At 41.8% G+C, this 17,933-nt stretch overlaps 1 pseudogene; it reads left to right on the forward strand.

The window, feature by feature from the left end:
• The window catches only part of LOC124042185, a 97,811-nt pseudogene that overhangs the window by 48,554 nt on the left and 31,324 nt on the right, over positions 1-17,933 (forward strand).

Below are 17,933 nucleotides of genomic sequence, written 5' to 3' on the forward strand. Positions count from 1 at the left end.
GAGACAGACCGATGTAGAGAGAGACGTACGAACAGACCGACGCGGAGAGACCGACAGACAGACCAGGCCAGCAGCGTCAGATTGCCAGAATGACACACCACTCATTGCAACACATTGGAAACGTCACTGTTGATCCCGATGGCAGATACTGGTCAGATATCATACAGCACTTTGAACAGTGAAAGTATCCCATCTAGGTGAGACTGACATATTGATGACGGTCCCTTAAGAGTCAACTAAGGAGGAACGGCGTTCCCTAGTACACTTTGAATACAGATTAGTAGTGAGGGACAGAGAGAAGTAGCTTTCATCCCCTAGTACACTTTGAATACAGATTAGTAGTGAGGGACAGGGAGAAGTAGCTTCCATCCACTAGAACACTTTGAATACAGATTAGTAGTGTAGCTTCCATCCACTAGAACACTTTGAATACAGATTAGTAGTGAGGGACAGGAGAAGTAGCTTCCATCCACTAGAACACTTTGAATACAGATTAGTAGTGAGGGACAGAGAGAAGTAGCTTCCATCCACTAGAACACTTTGAATACAGATTAGTAGTGAGGGACAGAGAGAAGTAGCTTCCATCCACTAGAACACTTTGAATACAGATTAGTAGTAGAACTTTGAATACAGATTAGTAGTGTAGCTTCCATCCACTAGAACACTTTGAATATTTATTTTTCGTCATTTAATAATCCATTTGACCCGTTGAATGGGATCAGCATTGTTGTTTTCTCTCCTCTCATTAAACCACCTGGCTAGTTGGTGGGAAGCCTGTTTGAGTGTTTGGCTCCAGCTAAAGGGGAGGTAAGCGACCCGCTGCATCGTGTGGTGTGTTTATTACTCACGCATGACTTTAGCTTAGCGGTCGTTTTTTTTATACCCATCATCACCCTCTCCAACGTGTGCTCCCCCCCCCCACCCCCTCCTCGGACCCCAGATACACCCGTCCCTCACGTCGTGTAGAGTAGGAGGTGAGAGACGAAGCCATGCTCCGTTATCCTGCCTGCCTGTCCGCCCATCCTCTACCCTTCCTCCCTCCACGACTGTTAGAGAAAGAGACCAATCACTGCCTGTCCGTAGCCGGTTACCGTCAGCACCCAACGCTTGCCCATCCTCTACCCTTCCTCCCTCCACGACTGTTAGAGAAAGAGACCAATCACTGCCTTCTTAGCGTTGTGCTTCTGTTTCATACTTCCTAGTGATTGTGGGTATACACACTGAAACTCCTTCTTTGTGTACTAATTGGGTGTGTTCCAGGACTCTGAAGGCGTAGAGATCATGCTAGGAGTGTGCTCCAGTGGTCTGCTCATCTACAGAGACAGACTGAGAATCAACAGGTTTGCCTGGCCCAAGGTCCTCAAGATCTCCTACAAGAGAAACAACTTCTACATCAAGATACGCCCCGGAGAGGTAAACACACCAACAACAACAACAACAACTGTAGATCTGTTACAAACCGAGTCAGGTGTTTTACCATGTGACTTGACCAGGAAAAACTATGGCCCGGGGCCTAGTCAGGCCACTTCTCTGTGGCCCGGGGCCTAGTCAGACGACTTCTCTGTGGCCCGGGGTCTAGTCAGACGACTTCTCTGTGGCCCGGGGCCTAGTCAGACGACTTCTCTGGGCCCCTAGTCAGACGACTTCTCTGTGGCCCGGGGTCTAGTCAGACGACTTCTCTGTGGCCCGGGGTCTAGTCAGACGACTTCTCTGTGGCCCGGGGCCTAGTCAGACGACTTCTCTGTGGCCCGGGGCCTGGTCAGACGACTTCTCTGTGGCCCGGGGTCTGGTCAGGCCACTTCTCTGTGGCCCGGGGTCTAGTCAGACGACTCCTCTGTGGCCCGGGGCCTGGTCAGACGACTCCTTTGTGGCCCAGGGTTTTTCCTGGTTACGTTATGTGGTCAGTGAAAACCTCTTGTCCCTAGTCATAACATTAGTTTCTATTTGGGAAATGAATTAAAAGTTGCAGACTACTATATTTAAGGACAGTTAATTGCTTCTTTTCTGACATGACCACTGCCCCTCTCCCTCCTCTCATGTCTCTCCTCTTTCTCTCTTTCTCTCTTTCTCTCTCTCTCTCTCTCTCTCTCTCTCTCTCTCTCTCTCTCTCTCTCTCTCTCTCTCTCTCTCTCTCTCCTGCCCACTCTCGCCTCTCATCTTTCTCTCCTCTCTCCTGCCCACTCTTTCCTCTCCTCTCTCTCTTCTGAGACACTTGTAACATCACCATCTCTTGCAGTTTGAGCAGTTCGAGAGCACGATTGGCTTCAAGCTCCCTAACCACCGTGCAGCCAAGAGGCTGTGGAAGACCTGTGTCGAGCACCACACGTTCTTCAGGTAAGAGATGTTTGTCCTCACAATTTGATACGGTGTCTTCAGGTATTCATAGCCCTTGACTCATTCCACATTTTGTTGTGTTACAGCCTGAATTCAAAATGTTTTTTCCCCTCACCCATCTACCCACAACACCTCATAATGACGAGGTGAAAACATGTTTGTAGAAAAATGTAGTAAATTCATTGAAAATTAAATACAGAAATATCAAATTTCCGTAAGTATTCACACCCCTGAGTCAAAACATGTTAGAATCACCTTTGGCAGCGATTACAGCTGTGAGTCTTTCTGGGTAAATTTCTAAGAGTGATTACAGCTGTGATTCTTTCTGGGTAAGTCTCTAAGAGCTGTGATTCTTTCTGGGTAAGTCTCTAAGAGCTGTGAGTCTTTCTGGGTAAGTCCCTAAGAGCTGTGAGTCTTTCTGGGTAAGTCCCTAAGAGCTGTGAGTCTTTCTGAGTAAGTCCCTAAGAGCTGTGAGTCTTTCTGGGTAAGTCTCTAAGAGCTTTGCACACCTGGATTGTACAATATTGCAAATGATTCTTAAAGAAATTCTTCAAGCTCTGTCAAGAGGTTTTCCCCCTCTGGTTCCTGACATGCTGGTAGAAATGAGGTAAAACTGTTTTAAGTTTACCTGCATTAACGTCCCCGGCCACTAGGAGCGCCACTTCTGGGTGAGCATTTTGTTGTTTCTTATGGCCTTATAAATTGATGAGTCCAGGTCTTGTGCCAGGATCAGTTTGTGTAGTAAATAGATGGGGTAATAATATAGATTAAAACTCTCTTAGTAGATAGTGTGGTCTACAGCTTAGATGAGGTACTCTAGTCGAGACTTTTTATATTGACATTGCGGGCTGTTATTGACAAATAGAGGTAGTCTTGTATGCTTTGTCCTGGATGTACTGAGATGCCAGCCAGCTCATTGTATCCATGTCGTTGTTCTGACGATCGGTGAAACATAAGATATTACAGTTTTTAATGTCTTGTTGGTAGGATAGTCTTAATCGTAGATCGTCCAGTCCTGTTTTCCAATGACGGAAGTTGGCCAATAAAACGGAGGGAAGTGGTGGTTTACAGTAATATAGCTGTTGTAAAGTCCTTTGAGAGTGAATTCTTACTTTCACCTCGCCCTCCTCCCCCCTTTCCTTCACGCTGATGACTGGGATTTGGGCCTTGTCTTGATCCTTATATTGGCCTCATTAAAGAAAAAGTACTCCCTGGTCTTTGTGTTTGAAATTCACTTCTCCACTGAGGGACCTTATGTGTATGTGTGGGGTACTGAGATGAGGTAGTCGTTGTATGTGTGGGGTACTGAGATGAGGTAGTCGTTGTATGTGTGGGGTACAGAGATGAGGTAGTCATTGTATGTGTGGGGTACAGAGATGAGGTAGTCATTGTATGTGTGGGGTACTGAGATGAGGTAGTCATTGTATGTGTGGGGTACAGAGATGAGGTAGTCATTGTGTGTGTGAGGTACAGAGATGAGGTAGTCATTGTGTGTGTGGGGTACAGAGATGAGGTAGTCATTGTGTGTGTGGGGTACAGAGATGAGGTAGTCATTGTGTGTGTGGGGTACTGAGATGAGGTAGTCATTGTGTGTGTGGGGTACTGAGATGAGGTAGTCATTGTGTGTGTGGGGTACTGAGATGAGGTAGTCATTGTGTGTGTGGGGTACTGAGATGAGGTGGTCATTGTGTGTGTGGGGTACTGAGATGAGGTAGTCATTGTGTGTGTGGGGTACTGAGATGAGGTAGTCATTGTGTGTGTGGGGTACTGAGATGAGGTATTCATTGTGTGTGTGGGGTACTGAGATGAGGTAGTCATTGTGTGTGTGGGGTACTGAGATGAGGTAGTTATTGTGTGTGTGGGGTACTGAGATGAGGTAGTCATTGTATGTGTGGGGTACTGAGATGAGGTAGTCATTGTATGTGTGGGGTACTGAGATGAGGTAGTCATTGTATGTGTGGGGTACTGAGATGAGGTAGTCATTGTATGTGTGGGGTACTGAGATGAGGTAGTCATTGTATGTGTGGGGTACTGAGATGAGGTAGTCATTGTATGTGTGGGGTACTGAGATGAGGTAGTCATTGTATGTGTGGGGTACTGAGATGAGGTAGTTATTGTGTGTGTGGGGTACTGAGATGAGGTAGTCATTGTATGTGTGGGGTACTGAGATGAGGTAGTCATTGTGTGTGTGGGGTACTGAGATGAGGTAGTCATTGTGTGTGTGGGGTACTGAGATGAGGTAGTCATTGTATGTGTGGGGTACTGAGATGAGGTAGTCATTGTATGTGTGGGGTACTGAGATGAGGTAGTCATTGTGTGTGTGGGGTACTGAGATGAGGTAGTTATTGTGTGTGTGGGGTACTGAGATGAGGTAGTCATTGTATGTGTGGGGTACTGAGATGAGGTAGTCATTGTGTGTGTGGGGTACTGAGATGAGGTAGTCATTGTATGTGTGGGGTACTGAGATGAGGTAGTCATTGTGTGTGTGGGGTACTGAGATGAGGTAGTCATTGTGTGTGTGGGGTACTGAGATGAGGTAGTCATTGTGTGTGTGGGGTACTGAGATGAGGTAGTCATTGTGTGTGTGGGGTACTGAGATGAGGTAGTCATTGTGTGTGTGGGGTACTGAGATGAGGTAGTCATTGTGTGTGTGGGGTACTGAGATGAGGTAGTCATTGTGTGTGTGGGGTACTGAGATGAGGTAGTCATTGTATGTGTGGGGTACTGAGATGAGGTAGTCATTTGTGTGTGGGGTACTGAGATGAGGTAGTCATTGTGTGTGTGGGGTACTGAGATGAGGTAGTCATTGTATGTGTGGGGTACTGAGATGAGGTAGTCATTGTGTGTGTGGGGTACTGAGATGAGGTAGTCATTGTGTGTGTGGGGTACTGAGATGAGGTAGTCATTGTATTGTGTGGGGTACTGAGATGAGGTAGTCATTGTATGTGTGGGGTACTGAGATGAGGTAGTCATTGTGTGTGTGGGGTACTGAGATGAGGTAGTCATTGTATGTGTGGGGTACTGAGATGAGGTAGTCATTGTGTGTGTGGGGTACTGAGATGAGGTAGTCATTGTATGTGTGGGGTACTGAGATGAGGTAGTCATTGTGTGTGTGGGGTACTGAGATGAGGTAGTCATTGTATGTGTGGGGTACTGAGATGAGGTAGTCATTGTATGTGTGGGGTACTGAGATGAGGTAGTCATTGTATGTGTGGGGTACTGAGATGAGGTAGTCATTGTATGTGTGGGGTACTGAGATGAGGTAGTCATTGTATGTGTGGGGTACTGAGATGAGGTAGTCATTGTGTGTGTGGGGTACTGAGATGAGGTAGTCATTGTATGTGTGGGGTACTGAGATGAGGTAGTCATTGTATGTGTGGGGTACTGAGATGAGGTAGTCATTGTATGTGTGGGGTACTGAGATGAGGTAGTCATTGTATGTGTGGGGTACTGAGATGAGGTAGTCATTGTATGTGTGGGGTACTGAGATGAGGTAGTCATTGTATGTGTGGGGTACTGAGATGAGGTAGTCATTGTATGTGTGGGGTACTGAGATGAGGTAGTCATTGTATGTGTGGGGTACTGAGATGAGGTAGTCATTGTGTGTGTGGGGTACTGAGATGAGGTAGTCATTGTGTGTGTGGGGTACTGAGATGAGGTAGTCATTGTATGTGTGGGGTACAGAGATGAGGTAGTCATTGTCTGTGTGGGGTACTGAGATGAGGTAGTCATTGTATGTGTGGGGTACAGAGATGAGGTAGTCATTGTATGTGTGGGGTACAGAGATGAGGTAGTCATTGTATGTGTGGGGTACAGAGATGAGGTAGTCATTGTGTGTGTGGGGTACAGAGATGAGGTAGTCATTGTATGTGTGGGGTACTGAGATGATTAGTCATTATATTATTATGAGATGAGGTAGTCATTGTGTGTGTGGGGTACTGAGATGAGGTAGTCATTGTATGTGTGGGGTACTGAGATGAGGTAGTCATTGTGTGTGTGGGGTACAGAGATGAGGTAGTCATTGTGTGTGTGGGGTACTGAGATGAGGTAGTCATTGTATGTGTGGGGTACAGAGATGAGGTAGTCATTGTATGTGTGGGGTACTGAGATTATTATTATTATATTATTATTATGAGGTAGTCATTGTGTGTGTGGGGTACTGAGATGAGGTAGTCATTGTATGTGTGGGGTACTGAGATGAGGTAGTCATTGTGTGTGTGGGGTACTGAGATGAGGTAGTCATTGTGTGTGTGGGGTACTGAGATGAGGTAGTCATTGTGTGTGTGGGGTACTGAGATGAGGTAGTCATTGTGTGTGGGGTACTGAGATGAGGTAGTCATTGTATGTGTGGGGTACAGAGATGAGGTAGTCATTCAAAAAATGACACCGATTGAATCCATGCAACTTATTATGTGAATTCTTAAGCACATTTTTACTCATTAACTTATTTAGGCCATAACAAAGAGGTTGAATACTGATTGACTCAATACAGTTCAGCTTTTCATTTATAATTCATTTATAAAAAATGTGTATGTGTTCGGTTTCTTATTTTTCAGAGTAAATAACTCGCACTAGAGAAGCTTTAACCAAGTTTAATTCTTCCCAAAGGTTCTATACAGCTGTATTCAGACTCAACATTTCTCCAATCTATATATATCCCACTTAAGACCCTTCTCCTTCTCTCCAATCCTTGCATTTTATGGTTCTACAGGAAGAGAGTAAAGAGGGTAACAGGATACCAAACATTTATTACTCCCTTAAGAGAATCTGTCCTGACCTCAACCCCTCCTTCACCTAATCCACAGAGGTCCATCTGTCTCCCCTGTATCAACACATCTCTGTCCTCACCTCCTGACCTCAACCCCTCCTTCACCTAATCCACAGAGGTCCATCTGTCTCCCCTGTATCAACACATCGCTCTCCTCTGTCCTCACCTCCTGACCTCAACCCCTCCTTCACCTAATCCACAGAGGTTGTCAACACACCCCTCCTTCACCTAATCCACAGAGGTCCATCTGTCTCCCTGTATCAACACATCGCTCTCCTCTTGTCCACCCAACACCACAGCTATCTGTCTTTCTACAGAGACCCAGTCTCTTTCACTCCTTATTAATATACTATGCGTCTGATCTAGCATGTCTTTAATGTCTCAGTGTTCAAAATGTCGAATCCGACAGTGTTGTAGGCCAGTGACACAAAATCTCCATTTTAAATTCAGGCTGTAACACAACATAAGGTCGAAGGTCGACGGTGTGTATATACTTTCTGAAGGCAACACCGCAGAACATTATAAAAAATGAAAACTTATCTTTAATCAGAACTTTACTGTAAAATGTAACAAGCCATTTTTATCTCCAGATAAATGTATCCCTTTAAGACAAAATGTTTTTTTTGTTTTTTTAACCTTTATTTAACTAGTCAGGTCAGTTAAGAACAAATTCTTATTTTCAATGACGGCCTGTTAACTGCCTGTTCAGGGGCAGAACGACAGATTTGTACCTTGTCAGCTCAGGGGTTTGAACTTGCAACCTTCCGGTTACTAGTCCAACGCTCTAACCACTAGGCTTCCCTGCCGAGTAACATGTCTGAGATCTGTTTTGATGTACTGTAAATTAAATGTATTATTATGATTGTAAAATATACAGATAATTTTTTTTTTTGATCACATAATTGTTGAATTTAGTCTTAACTCTTTTTCTCCTCTGTCAGGTTGGTGTCTCCAGAGGCCCCCCCGAAGAAGTTCCTAGGTCTTGGTTCTAAGTTCCGCTACAGCGGTAGAACCCAGGCTCAGACCCGGAGAGTCTCCTCTCAGATCATCAGGGCCGCGCCCATCTTCGAACGCTCCTCCTCCAAACGCTACACCATGTCGCGCAGCCTGGACGGAGGTACAGAGTTCATGTGGAGACTATATACAGGGTGTTATGGTACATAGTCAATGTGGAGGCTATATACAGGTTGTTACGGTACATAGTCAATGTGGAGGCTATATACAGGGTGTTACGGTACATAGTCAATGTGGAGGCTATATACAGGGTGTTACGGTACATAGTCAATGTGGAGGCTAATATACAGGGTGTTACGGTACATAGTCAATGTGGAGGCTATATACAGGGTGTTACGGTACATAGTCAATGTGGAGGCTTTATACAGGGTGTTACAGTACATAGTCAATGTGGAGGCTATATACAGGGTGTTACGGTACAGAGTCAATGTGGAGGCTATATACAGGGTGTTACGGTACAGAGTCAATGTGGAGGCTATATACAGAGTATTACGGTACAGAGTCAATGTGGAGGCTATATACAGGGTGTTACGGTACAGAGTCAATGTGGAGGCTATATACAGGGTGTTACGGTACAGAGTCAATGTGGAGGCTATATACAGGGTGTTACGGTACAGAGTCAATGTGGAGGCTATATACAGGGTGTTACGGTACAGAGTCAATGTGGAGGCTATATACAGGGTGTTACGGTACAGAGTCAATGTGGAGGCTATATACAGGGTGTTACGGTACAGAGTCAATGTGGAGCTATATACAGGGTGTTACGGTACAGAGTCAATGTGGAGGCTATATACAGGGTATTGTGCTGTATACTTGAAATAGAGTCTCTTAGATTAACTGCTATGCTAGTGTGGACATTTTTTTTAAAACCACCTATTGATTCAGTCAACGGGCAAAGGGGGGATATCCAGAGGTTGCTAAAAACCAGTCATAGTCTTGGAGTCTGTGTTTCAGTAAGACTAAGGCTTCGATCACACCGACAGCGTCGTTACGTTTCGGTCAGACCAGAAAGACATTCATTTCGTTTGCCTTGCAGAGGCAGTTGCTGTGCGTTCTCAAATCAAATCACATTTTATTTGTCACATACACATGGTTAGCAGATGTTAATGCGAGTGTAGCGAAATGCTTGTGCTTCTAGTTCCGACAATGCAGTAATAACCAACAAGTAATCTAACTAATACACGTGTTGGATGTATCGTTCGTATGCAATTAAAAACTGTATGTGTAGACCGTTTTGACAGAAATGGTAGCAGAAGGTAAATGTTGAACTTATGTTGCGAACATATGCAGATGATGCTGTGTACCGCGGGGCTGTGTACCTCTGGGCTGTGTACCTCTGGGCTGTGTACCTCTGGGCTGTGTACCTCTGGGCTGTGTACCTCTGGGCTGTGTACCTCTGGGCTGTGTACCTCTGGGCTGTGTACCTCTGGGCTGTGTACCTCTGGGCTGTGTACCGCGGGGCTGTGTACCGTGGGGCTGGGGCTGTGTACCGTGGGGCTGGGGCTGTGTACCGTGGGGCTGGGGCTGTGTACCGCGGGGCTGTGTACCTCTGGGCTGTGTACCTCTGGGCTGTGTACCTCTGGGCTGTGTACCGCGGGGCTGGGGCTGTGTACCGTGGGGCTGGGGCTGTGTACCGCGGGGCTGTGTACCGTGGGGCTGGGGCTGTGTACCTCTGGGCTGTGTACCTCTGGGCTGTGTACCTCTGGGCTGTGTACCGCGGGGCTGGGGCTGTGGGCTGGGGCTGTGTACCGCGGGGCTGTGTACCTCTGGGCTGTGTACCTCTGGGCTGTGTACCGCGGGGCTGTGTACCGCGGGGCTGTGTACCGCGGGGCTGTGTACCGTGGGGCTGGGGCTGTGTACCTCTGGGCTGTGTACCTCTGGGCTGTGTACCTCTGGGCTGTGTACCTCTGGGCTGTGTACCGTGGGGCTGTGTACCGTGGGGCTGGGGCTGTGTACCGCGGGGCTGTGTACCTCGGGGCTGTGTACCGCGGGGCTGTGTACCCGTGGGGCTGGGGCTGTGTACCGTGGGGCTGGGGCTGTGTACGCGGGGCTGTGTACGCGGGGCTGTGTACGCGGGGCTGTGTACGCGGGGCTGTGTACCGCGGGGCTGTGGGTGTGTTGGAAGTTAGAGTTTTACCCCCACTAATGTAAAAGGCACAATGTGTAGCTTCAACAACAACAAAGCAGTCTCCCTTCCCCTTTGGTATATCTAATGTTACCGTTAGGATTTGGGGACAGTAAGCTGTTCCTAGATCAGTACCTAAGGTCATGACTTACCTGAGGATGTACCATACAGAGAACTAATGTTTGGGACAGTAAGCTGATCTTAGATCAGTACCTAAGGTCATGACTTAACTGAGGATGTACCACACAGAGAACTAATGTTTGGTTTCCTCTATAAACCCTCACCGTGCCTCCTACCAGCGCCCGTAACAGAGAACCACGACACCCTGATGAGGGAAGCCACGCCCGCCAAAACTGTCACCGCTGGAGAACTGATCACCACGGTAACGCCGGAGAAGAAGGCCGAGGAAGAGGAGGAGAAGGCCGAGGCTACAGAGACGTCAGATCCTAATGTGCCCTCAACCCCCCTCAGACACGACAACAAGGTAAACATCATCATCCTCCTCCTCCTCCTTCCTCATATTAGCCAATGGGGTTAGTCTTAGAAGTTTGGTTTGTTTTAAAGAGTGCCATTAATATAGGACCAATATGATTGATCCAGGGCGACCTAGCAACTCTGAGTTGAAGTTACACTCACAAGCTGAAAAACAGATCCTATAAACTTCCATGACTCCTTGCTCGGAGTCCGTTCTATATGACAACCGGAGGGGTTGTACTACGAGGCAATATCAATGATTTAGCCCGCTAACTTGAAGACATATTCGGAAATATTCTGAGATTTTATATATATATATGTATTTTTTTTTTAGAAAGTTAAGCTTGAAATGGTCATGGTCTAATTGACACAAAAACAAGTTTATCTTTAGTCAATAGTTATTTCCGGGTGTTTTTCAAAGATAGCCGGCTAGGTATGAAACAAGTTTGACCAACAGATAGACACTCATTTAGATGGCCTATACGGTTATGTAAGTAGGATAGGAATTGATAATCAATTGTGAATAACTTTTGAAAAAGAGAATTGAATGAATGAATTACTCTGGGGAAAATGGTGTGTAGGCCTATTCCCTCTGGGTTCAGCAGTACAGAATTTAAGTCATTGGGTTAAAGGTACTGTATGTGGAGGTTAAGATTGAAGGTTAATAAATACTCTGATGTCAATTAGCGAGAATAATGCCCAAAATAAACCAGGAGGAGGTGTTTGTGGTTACAAGATAGTGAGGAGAATTATAGACAACGAATATAGACAAAGAATAGAATGTCAAAAGAGAGAGGGGGAAGGGTGAAAATGCCTTACTGCATATGCGTTGATCGTGATTTATTGTATATAAAGAACTCTAGATTGCCGGAATTCTAAACGGCTGTCTATCCATGGACATTACTCCCTGGTGTTGCTTTATCACTGTCAGTACTGGACGTTACAACATCTATAATACTGTCAAAGGACGTTACAACCTCTATAATGCTGTCAAAGGACGTTACAACCTCTATAATACTGTCAAAGGACGTTATAACATCTATAATACTGTCAAAGGACGTTATAACATCTATAATACTGTCAAAGGACGTTACAACATCTATATTACTGTCAAAGGACGTTACAACATCTATATTACTGTCAAAGGACGTTACAACATCTATATTACTGTCAAAGGACGTTACAACATCTATAATACTGTCAAAGGACGTTACAACATCTATATTACTGTCAAAGGACGTTACAACATCTATATTACTGTCAAAGGACGTTACAACAGATTTATTACTGTCAAAGGACGTTACAACATCTATAATACTGTCAAAGGACGTTACAACATCTATATTACTGTCAAAGGACGTTACAACCTCTATAATACTGTCAAAGGACGTTACAACATCTATATTACTGTCAAAGGACGTTACAACATCTAATACTGTCAAAGGACGTTACAACATCTATATTACTGTCAAAGGACGTTACAACATCTATATTACTGTCAAAGGACGTTACAACATCTATATTACTGTCAAAGGACGTTACAACATCTATAATACTGTCAAAGGACGTTACAACATCTATATTACTGTCAAAGGACGTTACAACAGATTTATTACTGTCAAAGGACGTTACAACATCTATATTACTGTCAAAGGACGTTACAACATCTATATTACTGTCAAAGGACGTTACAACATCTATATTACTGTCAAAGGACGTTACAACATCTATAATACTGTCAAAGGACGTTACAACATCTATATTACTGTCAAAGGACGTTACAACAGATTTATTACTGTCAAAGGACGTTACAACATCTATATTACTGTCAAAGGACGTTACAACATCTATATTACTGTCAAAGGACGTTACAACATCTATATTACTGTCAAAGGACGTTACAACATCTATAATACTGTCAAAGGACGTTACAACATCTAATACTGTCAAAGGACGTTACAACATCTAATACTGTCAAAGGACGTTACAACATCTAATACTGTCAAAGGACGTTACAACCTCTATAATACTGTCAAAGGACGTTACAACATCTATATTACTGTCAAAGGACGTTACAGCATCTATATTACTGTCAAAGGACGTTACAACAGATTTATTACTGTCAAAGGACGTTACAACATCTATATTACTGTCAAAGGACGTTACAACATCTATATTACTGTCAAAGGACGTTACAACATCTATATTACTGTCAAAGGACGTTACAACATCTATATTACTGTCAAAGGACGTTACAACATCTATAATACTGTCAAAGGACGTTACAACATCTATAATACTGTCAAAGGACGTTACAACATCTATATTACTGTCAAAGGACGTTACAACATCTAATACTGTCAAAGGACGTTACAACATCTATATTACTGTCAAAGGACGTTACAACATCTATAATACTGTCAAAGGACGTTACAACATCTATAATACTGTCAAAGGACGTTACAACATCTATAATACTGTCAAAGGACGTTACAACAGATTTATTACTGTCAAAGGACGTTACAACATCTATATTACTGTCAAAGGACGTTACAACATCTATATTACTGTCAAAGGACGTTACAACAGATTTATTACTGTCAAAGGACGTTACAACATCTAATACTGTCAAAGGACATTACAACATCTATATTACTGTCAAAGGACGTTACAGCATCTATATTACTGTCAAAGGACGTTACAACATCTATATTACTGTCAAAGGACGTTACAACAGATTTATTACTGTCAAAGGACGTTACAACATCTAATACTGTCAAAGGACGTTACAACATCTATATTACTGTCAAAGGACGTTACAGCATCTATATTACTGTCAAAGGACGTTACAACAGATTTATTACTGTCAAAGGACGTTACAACATCTATAATACTGTCAAAGGACTTTACAACATCTCTATTGCTGTCAAAGGACGTTACAACATCTATAATACTGTCAAAGGACGTTACAACATCTATAATACTGTCAAAGGACGTTACAACATCTAATACTGTCAAAGGACGTTACAACATCTATAATACTGTCAAAGGACATGACAACATCTATAATACTGTCAAAGGACATTACAACATCTATAATACTGTCAAAGGACGTTACAACATCTAATACTGTCAAAGGACGTTACAACATCTATAATACTGTCAAAGGACGTTACAACATCTATATTACTGTCAAAGGACGTTACAACATCTATATTACTGTCAAAGGACGTTACAACATCTATATTACTGTCAAAGGACGTTACAACATCTATATTACTGTCAAAGGACGTTACAACAGATTTATTACTGTCAAAGGACGTTACAACATCTAATACTGTCAAAGGACGTTACAACATCTATATTACTGTCAAAGGACGTTACAGCATCTATATTACTGTCAAAGGACGTTACAACATTTATTACTGTCAAAGGACGTTACAACATCTATATTACTGTCAAAGGACGTTACAACATCTATATTACTGTCAAAGGACGTTACAACATCTATATTACTGTCAAAGGACGTTACAACATCTATATTACTGTCAAAGGACGTTACAACATCTATATTACTGTCAAAGGACGTTACAACATCTATATTACTGTCAAAGGACGTTACAACATCTATATTACTGTCAAAGGACGTTACAACATCTAATACTGTCAAAGGACGTTACAACATCTATATTACTGTCAAAGGACGTTACAACATCTATATTACTGTCAAAGGACGTTACAACATCTATAATACTGTCAAAGGACGTTACAACATCTATAATACTGTCAAAGGACGTTACAACATCTATAATACTGTCAAAGGACGTTACAACATCTATAATACTGTCAAAGGACGTTACAACATCTAATACTGTCAAAGGACGTTACAACATCTATAATACTGTCAAAGGACGTTACAACATCTATATTACTGTCAAAGGACGTTACAACATCTATAATACTGTCAAAGGACGTTACAACATCTATATTACTGTCAAAGGACGTTACAACATCTATATTACTGTCAAAGGACGTTACAACATCTATATTACTGTCAAAGGACGTTACAACATCTATATTACTGTCAAAGGACGTTACAACATCTATATTACTGTCAAAGGACGTTACAACATCTATATTACTGTCAAAGGACGTTACAACATCTATATTACTGTCAAAGGACGTTACAACATCTATATTACTGTCAAAGGACGTTACAACATCTATATTACTGTCAAAGGACGTTACAACATCTATATTACTGTCAAAGGACGTTACAACATCTATATTACTGTCAAAGGACGTTACAACATCTATATTACTGTCAAAGGACGTTACAACATCTATAATACTGTCAAAGGACGTTACAACATCTAACATCTATAATACTGTCAAAGGACGTTACAACATCTATAATACTGTCAAAGGACGTTACAACATCTATAATACTGTCAAAGGACGTTACAACATCTATATTACTGTCAAAGGACGTTACAACATCTATATTACTGTCAAAGGACGTTACAACATCTATATTACTGTCAAAGGACGTTACAACATCTATATTACTGTCAAAGGACGTTACAACATCTATATTACTGTCAAAGGACGTTACAACATTATTTATTACTGTCAAAGGACGTTACAACATCAAATCTATATTACTGTCAAAGGACGTTACAACATCTATATTACTGTCAAAGGACGTTACAACATCTATATTACTGTCAAAGGACGTTACAACATCTATATTACTGTCAAAGGACGTTACAACATCTATATTACGTTACAACATCTATATTCTGTCAAAGGACGTTACAACATCTATATTACTGTCAAAGGACGTTACAACATCTATAATACTGTCAAAGGACGTTACAACCTCTATAATACTGTCAAAGGACGTTACAACATCTATAATACTGTCAAAGGACGTTACAACATCTATAATACTGTCAAAGGACGTTACAACATCTATATTACTGTCAAAGGACGTTACAGCATCTATATTACTGTCAAAGGACGTTACAACAGATTTATTACTGTCAAAGGACGTTACAACATCTATAATACTGTCAAAGGACGTTACAACATCTATAATACTGTCAAAGGACGTTACAACATCTAATACTGTCAAAGGACGTTACAACATCTAATACTGTCAAAGGACGTTACAACATCTATATTACTGTCAAAGGACATTACAGCATCTATATTACTGTCAAAGGACGTTACAACAGATTTATTACTGTCAAAGGACGTTACAACATCTATAATACTGTCAAAGGACGTTACAACATCTATATTACTGTCAAAGGACGTTACAACATCTATAATACTGTCAAAGGACGTTACAACATCTATAATACTGTCAAAGGACGTTACAACATCTAATACTGTCAAAGGACGTTACAACATCTATAATACTGTCAAAGGACGTTACAACATCTATAATACTGTCAAAGGACGTTACAACATCTATATTACTGTCAAAGGACGTTACAACATCTATATTACTGTCAAAGGACGTTACAACATCTATATTACTGTCAAAGGACGTTACAACATCTATATTACTGTCAAAGGACGTTACAACATCTATATTACTGTCAAAGGACGTTACAACATCTATAATACTGTCAAAGGACGTTACAACATCTATAATACTGTCAAAGGACGTTACAACATCTATATTACTGTCAAAGGACGTTACAACATCTATATTACTGTCAAAGGACGTTACAGCATCTATATTACTGTCAAAGGACGTTACAACAGATTTATTACTGTCAAAGGACGTTACAACATCTATAATACTGTCAAAGGACGTTACAACATCTATATTACTGTCAAAGGACGTTACAACATCTATATTACTGTCAAAGGACGTTACAACATCTATATTACTGTCAAAGGACGTTACAACATCTAATACTGTCAAAGGACGTTACAACATCTAATACTGTCAAAGGACGTTACAACATCTATATTACTGTCAAAGGACGTTACAACATCTATAATACTGTCAAAGGACGTTACAACATCTATATTACTGTCAAAGGACGTTACAGCATCTATATTACTGTCAAAGGACGTTACAACAGATTTATTACTGTCAAAGGACGTTACAACATCTATATTACTGTCAAAGGACGTTACAACATCTATATTACTGTCAAAGGACGTTACAACATCTATAATACTGTCAAAGGACGTTACAACATCTATATTACTGTCAAAGGACGTTACAACATCTATATTACTGTCAAAGGACGTTACAACATCTATATTACTGTCAAAGGACGTTACAACATCTATATTACTGTCAAAGGACGTTACAACATCTATATTACTGTCAAAGGACGTTATCAACATCTATATTACTGTCAAAGGACGTTACAACATCTATATTACTGTCAAAGGACGTTACAACATCTATAATACTGTCAAAGGACGTTACAACATCTATATTACTGTCAAAGGACGTTACAACATCTATAATACTGTCAAAGGACGTTACAACATCTATATTACTGTCAAAGGACGTTACAACAGATTTATTACTGTCAAAGGACGTTACAACATCTATATTACTGTCAAAGGACGTTACAACATCTATATTACTGTCAAAGGACGTTACAACAGATTTATTACTGTCAAAGGACGTTACAACATCTAATACTGTCAAAGGACGTTACAACATCTATATTACTGTCAAAGGACGTTACAGCATCTATATTACTGTCAAAGGACGTTACAACAGATTTATTACTGTCAAAGGACGTTACAACATCTATAATACTGTCAAAGGACGTTACAACATCTATAATACTGTCAAAGGACGTTACAACATCTATATTACTGTCAAAGGACGTTACAACATCTATATTACTGTCAAAGGACGTTACAACATCTATATTACTGTCAAAGGACGTTACAACATCTATATTACTGTCAAAGGACGTTACAACATCTATATTACTGTCAAAGGACGTTACAACATCTATATTACTGTCAAAGGACGTTACAACATCTATATTACTGTCAAAGGACGTTACAACAGATTTATTACTGTCAAAGGACGTTACAACATCTAATACTGTCAAAGGACGTTACAACATCTATATTACTGTCAAAGGACGTTACAACATCTATATTACTGTCAAAGGACGTTACAACATCTATATTACTGTCAAAGGACGTTACAACATCTATATT

Source organism: Oncorhynchus gorbuscha, linkage group LG08 (genome assembly GCF_021184085.1).
Source record: "Oncorhynchus gorbuscha isolate QuinsamMale2020 ecotype Even-year linkage group LG08, OgorEven_v1.0, whole genome shotgun sequence".
Classification (NCBI taxonomy): domain Eukaryota; kingdom Metazoa; phylum Chordata; class Actinopteri; order Salmoniformes; family Salmonidae; genus Oncorhynchus; species Oncorhynchus gorbuscha.